The sequence below is a fragment of the Salmo salar genome, chromosome 06, assembly GCF_965601325.2.
Source record: "Salmo salar chromosome 06, fSalSal1, whole genome shotgun sequence".
Taxonomy (NCBI): domain Eukaryota; kingdom Metazoa; phylum Chordata; class Actinopteri; order Salmoniformes; family Salmonidae; genus Salmo; species Salmo salar.
In genome coordinates this window covers 1,255,001-1,269,070 of record NC_138296.1, presented here as the reverse complement: position 1 = coordinate 1,269,070, position 14,070 = coordinate 1,255,001, and positions in this window count along the sequence as shown.

The following is a 14,070-nucleotide window of genomic DNA, read 5'->3' as shown; positions in this document are numbered from 1 at the left end:
GCTAATGAAGCCTAGAGAGAGAGGACCACGTCCAGGGGGGACACACTAGCTAATGAAGCCTAGAGAGAGAGGACCACGTCCAGGGGAGACACACTAGCTAATGAAGCCTAGAGAGAGAGAGAGGACCACGTCCAGGGAGACACACTAGCTAATGAAGCCTAGAGAGAGAGAGAGGACCACGTCCAGGGGAGACACACTAGCTAATGAAGCCTAGAGAGAGGACCACGTCCAGGGAGACACACTAGCTAATGAAGCCTAGAGAGAGAGGACCACGTCCAGGGGAGACACACTAGCTAATGAAGCCTAGAGAGAGAGAGAGGACCACGTCCAGGGGAGACACACTAGCTAATGAAGCCTAGAGAGAGGACCACGTCCAGGGAGACACACTAGCTAATGAAGCCTAGAGAGAGAGGACCACGTCCAGGGGAGACACACTAGCTAATGAAGCCTAGAGAGAGAGAGAGGACCACGTCCAGGGGAGACACACTAGCTAATGAAGCCTAGAGAGAGGACCACGTCCAGGGAGACACACTAGCTAATGAAGCCTAGAGAGAGAGGACCACGTCCAGGGGAGACACACTAGCTAATGAAGCCTAGAGAGAGGACCACGTCCAGGGAGACACACTAGCTAATGAAGCCTAGAGAGAGAGAGGACCACGTCCAGGGAGACACACTAGCTAATGAAGCCTAGAGAGAGGACCACGTCCAGGGGAGACACACTAGCTAATGAAGCCTAGAGAGAGAGGACCACGTCCAGGGAGACACACTAGCTAATGAAGCCTAGAGAGAGAGAGAGGACCACGTCCAGGGAGACACACTAGCTAATGAAGCCTAGAGAGAGGACCACGTCCAGGGGAGACACACTAGCTAATGAAGCCTAGAGAGAGGACCACGTCCAGGGAGACACACTAGCTAATGAAGCCTAGAGAGAGAGGACCACGTCCAGGGAGACACACTAGCTAATGAAGCCTAGAGAGAGAGGACCACGTCCAGGGAGACACACTAGCTAATGAAGCCTAGAGAGAGAGAGAGGACCACGTCCAGGGGAGACACACTAGCTAATGAAGCCTAGAGAGAGAGAGAGGACCACGTCCAGGGAGACACACTAGCTAATGAAGCCTAGAGAGAGAGAGAGGACCACGTCCAGGGAGACACACTAGCTAATGAAGCCTATAGAGAGGACCACGTCCAGGGAGACACACTAGCTAATGAAGCCTAGAGAGAGGACCACGTCCAGGGGAGACACACTAGCTAATGAAGCCTAGAGAGAGGACCACGTCCAGGGAGACACACTAGCTAATGAAGCCTAGAGAGAGGACCACGTCCAGGGAGACACACTAGCTAATGAAGCCTAGAGAGAGAGGACCACGTCCAGGGGAGACACACTAGCTAATGAAGCCTAGAGAGAGAGAGAGGACCACGTCCAGGGGAGACACACTAGCTAATGAAGCCTAGAGAGAGAGGACCACGTCCAGGGAGACACACTAGCTAATGAAGCCTAGAGAGAGAGAGAGGACCACGTCCAGGGAGACACACTAGCTAATGAAGCCTAGAGAGAGGACCACGTCCAGGGGAGACACACTAGCTAATGAAGCCTAGAGAGAGGACCACGTCCAGGGAGACACACTAGCTAATGAAGCCTAGAGAGAGGACCACGTCCAGGGGAGACACACTAGCTAATGAAGCCTAGAGAGAGGACCACGTCCAGGGGTAGACACACTAGCTAATGAAGCCTAGAGAGAGGACCACGTCCAGGGGAGACACACTAGCTAATGAAGCCTAGAGAGAGGACCACGTCCAGGGGAGACACACTAGCTAATGAAGCCTAGAGAGAGAGAGAGGACCACGTCCAGGGAGACACACTAGCTAATGAAGCCTAGAGAGAGGACCACGTCCAGGGGAGACACACTAGCTAATGAAGCCTATAGAGAGGACCACGTCCAGGGAGACACACTAGCTAATGAAGCCTAGAGAGAGAGGACCACGTCCAGGGGAGACACACTAGCTAATGAAGCCTAGAGAGAGGACCACGTCCAGGGAGACACACTAGCTAATGAAGCCTAGAGAGAGAGAGAGGACCACGTCCAGGGGAGACACACTAGCTAATGAAGCCTAGAGAGAGGACCACGTCCAGGGGAGACACACTAGCTAATGAAGCCTAGGTGAGAGAGGACCACGTCCAGGGGAGACACACTAGCTAATGAAGCCTAGAGAGAGGACCACGTCCAGGGGAGACACACTAGCTAATGAAGCCTAGAGAGAGGACCACGTCCAGGGGAGACACACTAGCTAATGAAGCCTAGAGAGAGAGGACCACGTCCAGGGAGACACACTAGCTAATGAAGCCTAGAGAGAGAGAGAGGACCACGTCCAGGGAGACACACTAGCTAATGAAGCCTAGAGAGAGGACCACGTCCAGGGGAGACACACTAGCTAATGAAGCCTAGAGAGAGAGGACCACGTCCAGGGAGACACACTAGCTAATGAAGCCTAGAGAGAGGACCACGTCCAGGGGAGACACACTAGCTAATGAAGCCTAGAGAGAGAGAGGGACCACGTCCAGGGAGACACACTAGCTAATGAAGCCTAGAGAGAGGACCACGTCCAGGGGAGACACACTAGCTAATGAAGCCTAGAGAGAGGACCACGTCCAGGGAGACACACTAGCTAATGAAGCCTAGAGAGAGAGGACCACGTCCAGGGAGACACACTAGCTAATGAAGCCTAGAGAGAGAGGACCACGTCCAGGGAGACACACTAGCTAATGAAGCCTAGAGAGAGAGGACCACGTCCAGGGAGACACACTAGCTAATGAAGCCTAGAGAGAGAGGACCACGTCCAGGGAGACACACTAGCTAATGAAGCCTAGAGAGAGAGGACCACGTCCAGGGAGACACACTAGCTAATGAAGCCTAGAGAGAGAGGACCACGTCCAGGGGAGACACACTAGCTAATGAAGCCTAGAGAGAGAGGACCACGTCCAGGGGAGACACACTAGCTAATGAAGCCTAGAGAGAGAGGACCACGTCCAGGGGAGACACACTAGCTAATGAAGCCTAGAGAGAGAGGACCACGTCCAGGGGAGACACACTAGCTAATGAAGCCTAGAGAGAGAGAGGACCACGTCCAGGGAGACACACTAGCTAATGAAGCCTAGAGAGAGAGGACCACGTCCAGGGAGACACACTAGCTAATGAAGCCTAGAGAGAGGACCACGTCCAGGGGAGACACACTAGCTAATGAAGCCTAGAGAGAGAGGACCACGTCCAGGGGAGACACACTAGCTAATGAAGCCTAGAGAGAGAGGACCACGTCCAGGGAGACACACTAGCTAATGAAGCCTAGAGAGAGAGGACCACGTCCAGGGAGACACACTAGCTAATGAAGCCTAGAGAGAGAGGACCACGTCCAGGGGGACACACTAGCTAATGAAGCCTAGAGAGAGAGAGAGGACCACGTCCAGGGGGGACACACTAGCTAATGAAGCCTAGAGAGAGGACCACGTCCAGGGGAGACACACTAGCTAATGAAGCCTAGAGAGAGAGAGGACCACGTCCAGGGAGACACACTAGCTAATGAAGCCTAGAGAGAGAGAGAGGACCACGTCCAGGGAGACACACTAGCTAATGAAGCCTAGAGAGAGGACCACGTCCAGGGGAGACACACTAGCTAATGAAGCCTAGAGAGAGGACCACGTCCAGGGAGACACACTAGCTAATGAAGCCTAGAGAGAGAGAGAGGACCACGTCCAGGGAGACACACTAGCTAATGAAGCCTAGAGAGAGAGGAGCACGTCCAGGGGAGACACACTAGCTAATGAAGCCTAGAGAGAGAGAGGACCACGTCCAGGGGAGACACACTAGCTAATGAAGCCTAGAGAGAGAGGACCACGTCCAGGGGAGACACACTAGCTAATGAAGCCTAGAGAGAGAGAGGACCACGTCCAGGGAGACACACTAGCTAATGAAGCCTAGAGAGAGGACCACGTCCAGGGAGACACACTAGCTAATGAAGCCTAGAGAGAGAGAGGACCACGTCCAGGGAGACACACTAGCTAATGAAGCCTAGAGAGAGGACCACGTCCAGGGGGACACACTAGCTAATGAAGCCTAGAGAGAGGACCACGTCCAGGGGAGACACAGTAGCTAATGAAGCCTAGAGAGAGAGAGGACCACGTCCAGGGGAGACACACTAGCTAATGAAGCCTAGAGAGAGAGAGAGGACCACGTCCAGGGGAGACACACTAGCTAATGAAGCCTAGAGAGAGGACCACGTCCAGGGGAGACACACTAGCTAATGAAGCCTAGAGAGAGGACCACGTCCAGGGAGACACACTAGCTAATGAAGCCTAGAGAGAGGACCACGTCCAGGGAGACACACTAGCTAATGAAGCCTAGAGAGAGGACCACGTCCAGGGAGACACACTAGCTAATGAAGCCTAGAGAGAGAGGACCACGTCCAGGGGAGACACACTAGCTAATGAAGCCTAGAGAGAGAGAGGACCACGTCCAGGGGAGACACACTAGCTAATGAAGCCTAGAGAGAGAGGACCACGTCCAGGGGAGACACACTAGCTAATGAAGCCTAGAGAGAGAGAGGACCACGTCCAGGGAGACACACTAGCTAATGAAGCCTAGAGAGAGGACCACGTCCAGGGAGACACACTAGCTAATGAAGCCTAGAGAGAGAGAGGACCACGTCCAGGGAGACACACTAGCTAATGAAGCCTAGAGAGAGGACCACGTCCAGGGGAGACACACTAGCTAATGAAGCCTAGAGAGAGAGGACCACGTCCAGGGGAGACACACTAGCTAATGAAGCCTAGAGAGAGAGGACCACGTCCAGGGAGACACACTAGCTAATGAAGCCTAGAGAGAGGACCACGTCCAGGGGAGACACACTAGCTAATGAAGCCTAGAGAGAGAGGACCACGTCCAGGGGAGACACACTAGCTAATGAAGCCTAGAGAGAGAGAGGACCACGTCCAGGGAGACACACTAGCTAATGAAGCCTAGAGAGAGGACCACGTCCAGGGAGACACACTAGCTAATGAAGCCTAGAGAGAGGACCACGTCCAGGGGAGACACACTAGCTAATGAAGCCTAGAGAGAGAGGACCACGTCCAGGGGAGACACACTAGCTAATGAAGCCTAGAGAGAGAGAGGACCACGTCCAGGGGAGACACACTAGCTAATGAAGCCTAGAGAGAGGACCACGTCCAGGGAGACACACTAGCTAATGAAGCCTAGAGAGAGAGAGGACCACGTCCAGGGGAGACACACTAGCTAATGAAGCCTAGAGAGAGGACCACGTCCAGGGAGACACACTAGCTAATGAAGCCTAGAGAGAGAGGACCACGTCCAGGGAGACACACTAGCTAATGAAGCCTAGAGAGAGGACCACGTCCAGGGGAGACACACTAGCTAATGAAGCCTAGAGAGAGAGGACCACGTCCAGGGGAGACACACTAGCTAATGAAGCCTAGAGAGAGAGGACCACGTCCAGGGAGACACACTAGCTAATGAAGCCTAGAGAGAGGACCACGTCCAGGGAGACACACTAGCTAATGAAGCCTAGAGAGAGGACCACGTCCAGGGGAGACACACTAGCTAATGAAGCCTAGAGAGAGAGGACCACGTCCAGGGGAGACACACTAGCTAATGAAGCCTAGAGAGAGAGAGGACCACGTCCAGGGAGACACACTAGCTAATGAAGCCTAGAGAGAGGACCACGTCCAGGGAGACACACTAGCTAATGAAGCCTAGAGAGAGGACCACGTCCAGGGGAGACACACTAGCTAATGAAGCCTAGAGAGAGAGGACCACGTCCAGGGGAGACACACTAGCTAATGAAGCCTAGAGAGAGAGAGGACCACGTCCAGGGGAGACACACTAGCTAATGAAGCCTAGAGAGAGGACCACGTCCAGGGAGACACACTAGCTAATGAAGCCTAGAGAGAGAGAGGACCACGTCCAGGGGAGACACACTAGCTAATGAAGCCTAGAGAGAGGACCACGTCCAGGGAGACACACTAGCTAATGAAGCCTAGAGAGAGAGGACCACGTCCAGGGAGACACACTAGCTAATGAAGCCTAGAGAGAGGACCACGTCCAGGGGAGACACACTAGCTAATGAAGCCTAGAGAGAGGACCACGTCCAGGGGAGACACACTAGCTAATGAAGCCTAGAGAGAGAGAGGGACCACGTCCAGGGGAGACACACTAGCTAATGAAGCCTAGAGAGAGAGAGAGGACCACGTCCAGGGAGACACACTAGCTAATGAAGCCTAGAGAGAGGACCACGTCCAGGGGAGACACACTAGCTAATGAAGCCTAGAGAGAGGACCACGTCCAGGGGAGACACACTAGCTAATGAAGCCTAGAGAGAGAGAGGACCACGTCCAGGGAGACACACTAGCTAATGAAGCCTAGAGAGAGGACCACGTCCAGGGGAGACACACTAGCTAATGAAGCCTAGAGAGAGGACCACGTCCAGGGAGACACACTAGCTAATGAAGCCTAGAGAGAGAGAGAGGACCACGTCCAGGGAGACACACTAGCTAATGAAGCCTAGAGAGAGGACCACGTCCAGGGAGACACACTAGCTAATGAAGCCTAGAGAGAGGACCACGTCCAGGGAGACACACTAGCTAATGAAGCCTAGAGAGAGAGGACCACGTCCAGGGGAGACACACTAGCTAATGAAGCCTAGAGAGAGGACCACGTCCAGGGAGACACACTAGCTAATGAAGCCTAGAGAGAGAGAGAGGACCACGTCCAGGGGAGACACACTAGCTAATGAAGCCTAGAGAGAGGACCACGTCCAGGGGAGACACACTAGCTAATGAAGCCTAGAGAGAGAGAGGACCACGTCCAGGGAGACACACTAGCTAATGAAGCCTAGAGAGAGGACCACGTCCAGGGGAGACACACTAGCTAATGAAGCCTAGAGAGAGGACCACGTCCAGGGAGACACACTAGCTAATGAAGCCTAGAGAGAGGACCACGTCCAGGGGAGACACACTAGCTAATGAAGCCTAGAGAGAGAGGACCACGTCCAGGGAGACACACTAGCTAATGAAGCCTAGAGAGAGAGGACCACGTCCAGGGAGACACACTAGCTAATGAAGCCTAGAGAGAGGACCACGTCCAGGGAGACACACTAGCTAATGAAGCCTAGAGAGAGAGAGGACCACGTCCAGGGGAGACACACTAGCTAATGAAGCCTAGAGAGAGAGAGGACCACGTCCAGGGAGACACACTAGCTAATGAAGCCTAGAGAGAGGACCACGTCCAGGGAGACACACTAGCTAATGAAGCCTAGAGAGAGAGAGAGGACCACGTCCAGGGGAGACACACTAGCTAATGAAGCCTAGAGAGAGGACCACGTCCAGGGAGACACACTAGCTAATGAAGCCTAGAGAGAGGACCACGTCCAGGGAGACACACTAGCTAATGAAGCCTAGAGAGAGAGGACCACGTCCAGGGAGACACACTAGCTAATGAAGCCTAGAGAGAGGACCACGTCCAGGGGAGACACACTAGCTAATGAAGCCTAGAGAGAGAGAGAGGACCACGTCCAGGGGAGACACACTAGCTAATGAAGCCTAGAGAGAGAGAGAGGACCACGTCCAGGGAGACACACTAGCTAATGAAGCCTAGAGAGAGGACCACGTCCAGGGAGACACACTAGCTAATGAAGCCTAGAGAGAGAGAGAGGACCACGTCCAGGGGAGACACACTAGCTAATGAAGCCTAGAGAGAGAGGACCACGTCCAGGGAGACACACTAGCTAATGAAGCCTAGAGAGAGAGGACCACGTCCAGGGAGACACACTAGCTAATGAAGCCTAGAGAGAGGACCACGTCCAGGGAGACACACTAGCTAATGAAGCCTAGAGAGAGAGAGAGGACCACGTCCAGGGGAGACACACTAGCTAATGAAGCCTAGAGAGAGAGGACCACGTCCAGGGAGACACACTAGCTAATGAAGCCTAGAGAGAGAGGACCACGTCCAGGGAGACACACTAGCTAATGAAGCCTAGAGAGAGGACCACGTCCAGGGAGACACACTAGCTAATGAAGCCTAGAGAGAGAGGACCACGTCCAGGGGAGACACACTAGCTAATGAAGCCTAGAGAGAGGACCACGTCCAGGGGAGACACACTAGCTAATGAAGCCTAGAGAGAGAGAGAGGACCACGTCCAGGGGAGACACACTAGCTAATGAAGCCTAGAGAGAGAGAGGACCACGTCCAGGGAGACACACTAGCTAATGAAGCCTAGAGAGAGGACCACGTCCAGGGAGACACACTAGCTAATGAAGCCTAGAGAGAGGACCACGTCCAGGGGAGACACACTAGCTAATGAAGCCTAGAGAGAGGACCACGTCCAGGGGAGACACACTAGCTAATGAAGCCTAGAGAGAGGACCACGTCCAGGGAGACACACTAGCTAATGAAGCCTAGAGAGAGAGGACCACGTCCAGGGGAGACACACTAGCTAATGAAGCCTAGAGAGAGAGAGAGGACCACGTCCAGGGGAGACACACTAGCTAATGAAGCCTAGAGAGAGAGAGGACCACGTCCAGGGAGACACACTAGCTAATGAAGCCTAGAGAGAGAGAGAGACCACGTCCAGGGGGACACACTAGCTAATGAAGCCTAGAGAGAGAGAGGACCACGTCCAGGGAGACACACTAGCTAATGAATCCTAGAGAGAGAGGACCACGTCCAGGGGGACACACTAGCTAATGAAGCCTAGAGAGAGGACCACGTCCAGGGGAGACACACTAGCTAATGAAGCCTAGAGAGAGAGAGGACCACGTCCAGGGGAGACACACTAGCTAATGAAGCCTAGAGAGAGAGGACCACGTCCAGGGGAGACACACTAGCTAATGAAGCCTAGAGAGAGAGGACCACGTCCAGGGGAGACACACTAGCTAATGAAGCCTAGAGAGAGGACCACGTCCAGGGGAGACACACTAGCTAATGAAGCCTAGAGAGAGGACCACGTCCAGGGAGACACACTAGCTAATGAAGCCTAGAGAGAGGACCACGTCCAGGGGAGACACACTAGCTAATGAAGCCTAGAGAGAGAGAGGACCACGTCCAGGGAGACACACTAGCTAATGAAGCCTAGAGAGAGGACCACGTCCAGGGGAGACACACTAGCTAATGAAGCCTAGAGAGAGGACCACGTCCAGGGGAGACACACTAGCTAATGAAGCCTAGAGAGAGAGAGGACCACGTCCAGGGAGACACACTAGCTAATGAAGCCTAGAGAGAGGACCACGTCCAGGGGAGACACACTAGCTAATGAAGCCTAGAGAGAGAGGACCACGTCCAGGGAGACACACTAGCTAATGAAGCCTAGAGAGAGAGAGAGGACCACGTCCAGGGGAGACACACTAGCTAATGAAGCCTAGAGAGAGAGGACCACGTCCAGGGAGACACACTAGCTAATGAAGCCTAGAGAGAGGACCACGTCCAGGGAGACACACTAGCTAATGAAGCCTAGAGAGAGGACCACGTCCAGGGGAGACACACTAGCTAATGAAGCCTAGAGAGAGAGGACCACGTCCAGGGAGACACACTAGCTAATGAAGCCTAGAGAGAGGACCACGTCCAGGGAGACACACTAGCTAATGAAGCCTAGAGAGAGAGAGGACCACGTCCAGGGAGACACACTAGCTAATGAAGCCTAGAGAGAGGACCACGTCCAGGGGAGACACACTAGCTAATGAAGCCTAGAGAGAGAGAGAGGACCACGTCCAGGGAGACACACTAGCTAATGAAGCCTAGAGAGAGGACCACGTCCAGGGGAGACACACTAGCTAATGAAGCCTAGAGAGAGGACCACGTCCAGGGAGACACACTAGCTAATGAAGCCTAGAGAGAGAGGACCACGTCCAGGGGAGACACACTAGCTAATGAAGCCTAGAGAGAGGACCACGTCCAGGGGAGACACACTAGCTAATGAAGCCTAGAGAGAGGACCACGTCCAGGGGAGACACACTAGCTAATGAAGCCTAGAGAGAGAGGACCACGTCCAGGGAGACACACTAGCTAATGAAGCCTAGAGAGAGGACCACGTCCAGGGGAGACACACTAGCTAATGAAGCCTAGAGAGAGGACCACGTCCAGGGGGACACACTAGCTAATGAAGCCTAGAGAGAGGACCACGTCCAGGGGAGACACACTAGCTAATGAAGCCTAGAGAGAGAGAGAGGACCACGTCCAGGGGAGACACACTAGCTAATGAAGCCTAGAGAGAGGACCACGTCCAGGGAGACACACTAGCTAATGAAGCCTAGAGAGAGGACCACGTCCAGGGGAGACACACTAGCTAATGAAGCCTAGAGAGAGAGAGAGGACCACGTCCAGGGGAGACACACTAGCTAATGAAGCCTAGAGAGAGGACCACGTCCAGGGGGACACACTAGCTAATGAAGCCCAGAGAGAGAGGACCACGTCCAGGGAGACACACTAGCTAATGAAGCCTAGAGAGAGGACCACGTCCAGGGGAGACACACTAGCTAATGAAGCCTAGAGAGAGGACCACGTCCAGGGGAGACACACTAGCTAATGAAGCCTAGAGAGAGAGGACCACGTCCAGGGAGACACACTAGCTAATGAAGCCTAGAGAGAGGACCACGTCCAGGGGAGACACACTAGCTAATGAAGCCTAGAGAGAGGACCACGTCCAGGGGAGACACACTAGCTAATGAAGCCTAGAGAGAGGACCACGTCCAGGGGAGACACACTAGCTAATGAAGCCTAGAGAGAGAGGACCACGTCCAGGGGAGACACACTAGCTATTGAAGCCTAGAGAGAGAGGACCACGTCCAGGGAGACACACTAGCTAATGAAGCCTAGAGAGAGAGGACCACGTCCAGGGAGACACACTAGCTAATGAAGCCTAGAGAGAGGACCACGTCCAGGGGAGACACACTAGCTAATGAAGCCTAGAGAGAGGACCACGTCCAGGGGGGACACACTAGCTAATGAAGCCTAGAGAGAGAGAGAGGACCACGTCCAGGGGAGACACACTAGCTAATGAAGCCTAGAGAGAGAGAGGACCACGTCCAGGGAGACACACTAGCTAATGAAGCCTAGAGAGAGGACCACGTCCAGGGGAGACACACTAGCTAATGAAGCCTAGAGAGAGGACCACGTCCAGGGGAGACACACTAGCTAATGAAGCCTAGAGAGAGAGGACCACGTCCAGGGAGACACACTAGCTAATGAAGCCTAGAGAGAGAGGACCACGTCCAGGGAGACACACTAGCTAATGAAGCCTAGAGAGAGGACCACGTCCAGGGAGACACACTAGCTAATGAAGCCTAGAGAGAGAGAGGACCACGTCCAGGGAGACACACTAGCTAATGAAGCCTAGAGAGAGGACCACGTCCAGGGAGACACACTAGCTAATGAAGCCCAGAGAGAGGACCACGTCCAGGGAGACACACTAGCTAATGAAGCCTAGAGAGAGGACCACGTCCAGGGAGACACACTAGCTAATGAAGCCTAGAGAGAGGACCACGTCCAGGGAGACACACTAGCTAATGAAGCCTAGAGAGAGAGAGGACCACGTCCAGGGGAGACACACTAGCTAATGAAGCCTAGAGAGAGAGAGGACCACGTCCAGGGGAGACACACTAGCTAATGAAGCCTAGAGAGAGGACCACGTCCAGGGGAGACACACTAGCTAATGAAGCCTAGAGAGAGAGGACCACGTCCAGGGAGACACACTAGCTAATGAAGCCTAGAGAGAGAGGACCACGTCCAGGGGGACACACTAGCTAATGAAGCCTAGAGAGAGGACCACGTCCAGGGAGACACACTAGCTAATGAAGCCTAGAGAGAGAGGACCACGTCCAGGGAGACACACTAGCTAATGAAGCCTAGAGAGAGGACCACGTCCAGGGGAGACACACTAGCTAATGAAGCCTAGAGAGAGAGGACCACGTCCAGGGGAGACACACTAGCTAATGAAGCCTAGAGAGAGAGAGGACCACGTCCAGGGAGACACACTAGCTAATGAAGCCTAGAGAGAGAGGACCACGTCCAGGGGAGACACACTAGCTAATGAAGCCTAGAGAGAGAGGACCACGTCCAGGGAGACACACTAGCTAATGAAGCCTAGAGAGAGGACCACGTCCAGGGAGACACACTAGCTAATGAAGCCTAGAGAGAGAGGACCACGTCCAGGGGAGACACACTAGCTAATGAAGCCTAGAGAGAGGACCACGTCCAGGGAGACACACTAGCTAATGAAGCCTAGAGAGAGAGAGGACCACGTCCAGGGAGACACACTAGCTAATGAAGCCTAGAGAGAGGACCACGTCCAGGGAGACACACTAGCTAATGAAGCCTAGAGAGAGAGAGAGGACCACGTCCAGGGGAGACACACTAGCTAATGAAGCCTAGAGAGAGAGAGAGGACCACGTCCAGGGAGACACACTAGCTAATGAAGCCTAGAGAGAGGACCACGTCCAGGGAGACACACTAGCTAATGAAGCCTAGAGAGAGGACCACGTCCAGGGGGACACACTAGCTAATGAAGCCTAGAGAGAGGACCACGTCCAGGGAGACACACTAGCTAATGAAGCCTAGAGAGAGGACCACGTCCAGGGAGACACACTAGCTAATGAAGCCTAGAGAGAGAGAGAGGACCACGTCCAGGGAGACACACTAGCTAATGAAGCCTAGAGAGAGAGAGAGGACCACGTCCAGGGGAGACACACTAGCTAATGAAGCCTAGAGAGAGGACCACGTCCAGGGGAGACACACTAGCTAATGAAGCCTAGAGAGAGAGGACCACGTCCAGGGAGACACACTAGCTAATGAAGCCTAGAGAGAGGACCACGTCCAGGGAGACACACTAGCTAATGAAGCCTAGAGAGAGGACCACGTCCAGGGAGACACACTAGCTAATGAAGCCTAGAGAGAGGACCACGTCCAGGGGAGACACACTAGCTAATGAAGCCTAGAGAGAGGACCACGTCCAGGGAGACACACTAGCTAATGAAGCCTAGAGAGAGGACCACGTCCAGGGGAGACACACTAGCTAATGAAGCCTAGAGAGAGAGAGAGGACCACGTCCAGGGGAGACACACTAGCTAATGAAGCCTAGAGAGAGGACCACGTCCAGGGAGACACACTAGCTAATGAAGCCTAGAGAGAGGACCACGTCCAGGGAGACACACTAGCTAATGAAGCCTAGAGAGAGGACCACGTCCAGGGAGACACACTAGCTAATGAAGCCTAGAGAGAGAGGACCACGTCCAGGGAGACACACTAGCTAATGAAGCCTAGAGAGAGGACCACGTCCAGGGGAGACACACTAGCTAATGAAGCCTAGAGAGAGGACCACGTCCAGGGAGACACACTAGCTAATGAAGCCTAGAGAGAGAGAGAGGACCACGTCCAGGGAGACACACTAGCTAATGAAGCCTAGAGAGAGGACCACGTCCAGGGAGACACACTAGCTAATGAAGCCTAGAGAGAGAGGACCACGTCCAGGGAGACACACTAGCTAATGAAGCCTAGAGAGAGGACCACGTCCAGGGGAGACACACTAGCTAATGAAGCCTAGAGAGAGGACCACGTCCAGGGAGACACACTAGCTAATGAAGCCTAGAGAGAGGACCACGTCCAGGGAGACACACTAGCTAATGAAGCCTAGAGAGAGAGAGAGGACCACGTCCAGGGAGACACACTAGCTAATGAAGCCTAGAGAGAGGACCACGTCCAGGGAGACACACTAGCTAATGAAGCCTAGAGAGAGAGGACCACGTCCAGGGAGACACACTAGCTAATGAAGCCTAGAGAGAGGACCACGTCCAGGGGAGACACACTAGCTAATGAAGCCTAGAGAGAGGACCACGTCCAGGGAGACACACTAGCTAATGAAGCCTAGAGAGAGGACCACGTCCAGGGAGACACACTAGCTAATGAAGCCTAGAGAGAGAGAGAGGACCACGTCCAGGGAGACACACTAGCTAATGAAGCCTAGAGAGAGGACCACGTCCAGGGGAGACACACTAGCTAATGAAGCCTAGAGAGAGAG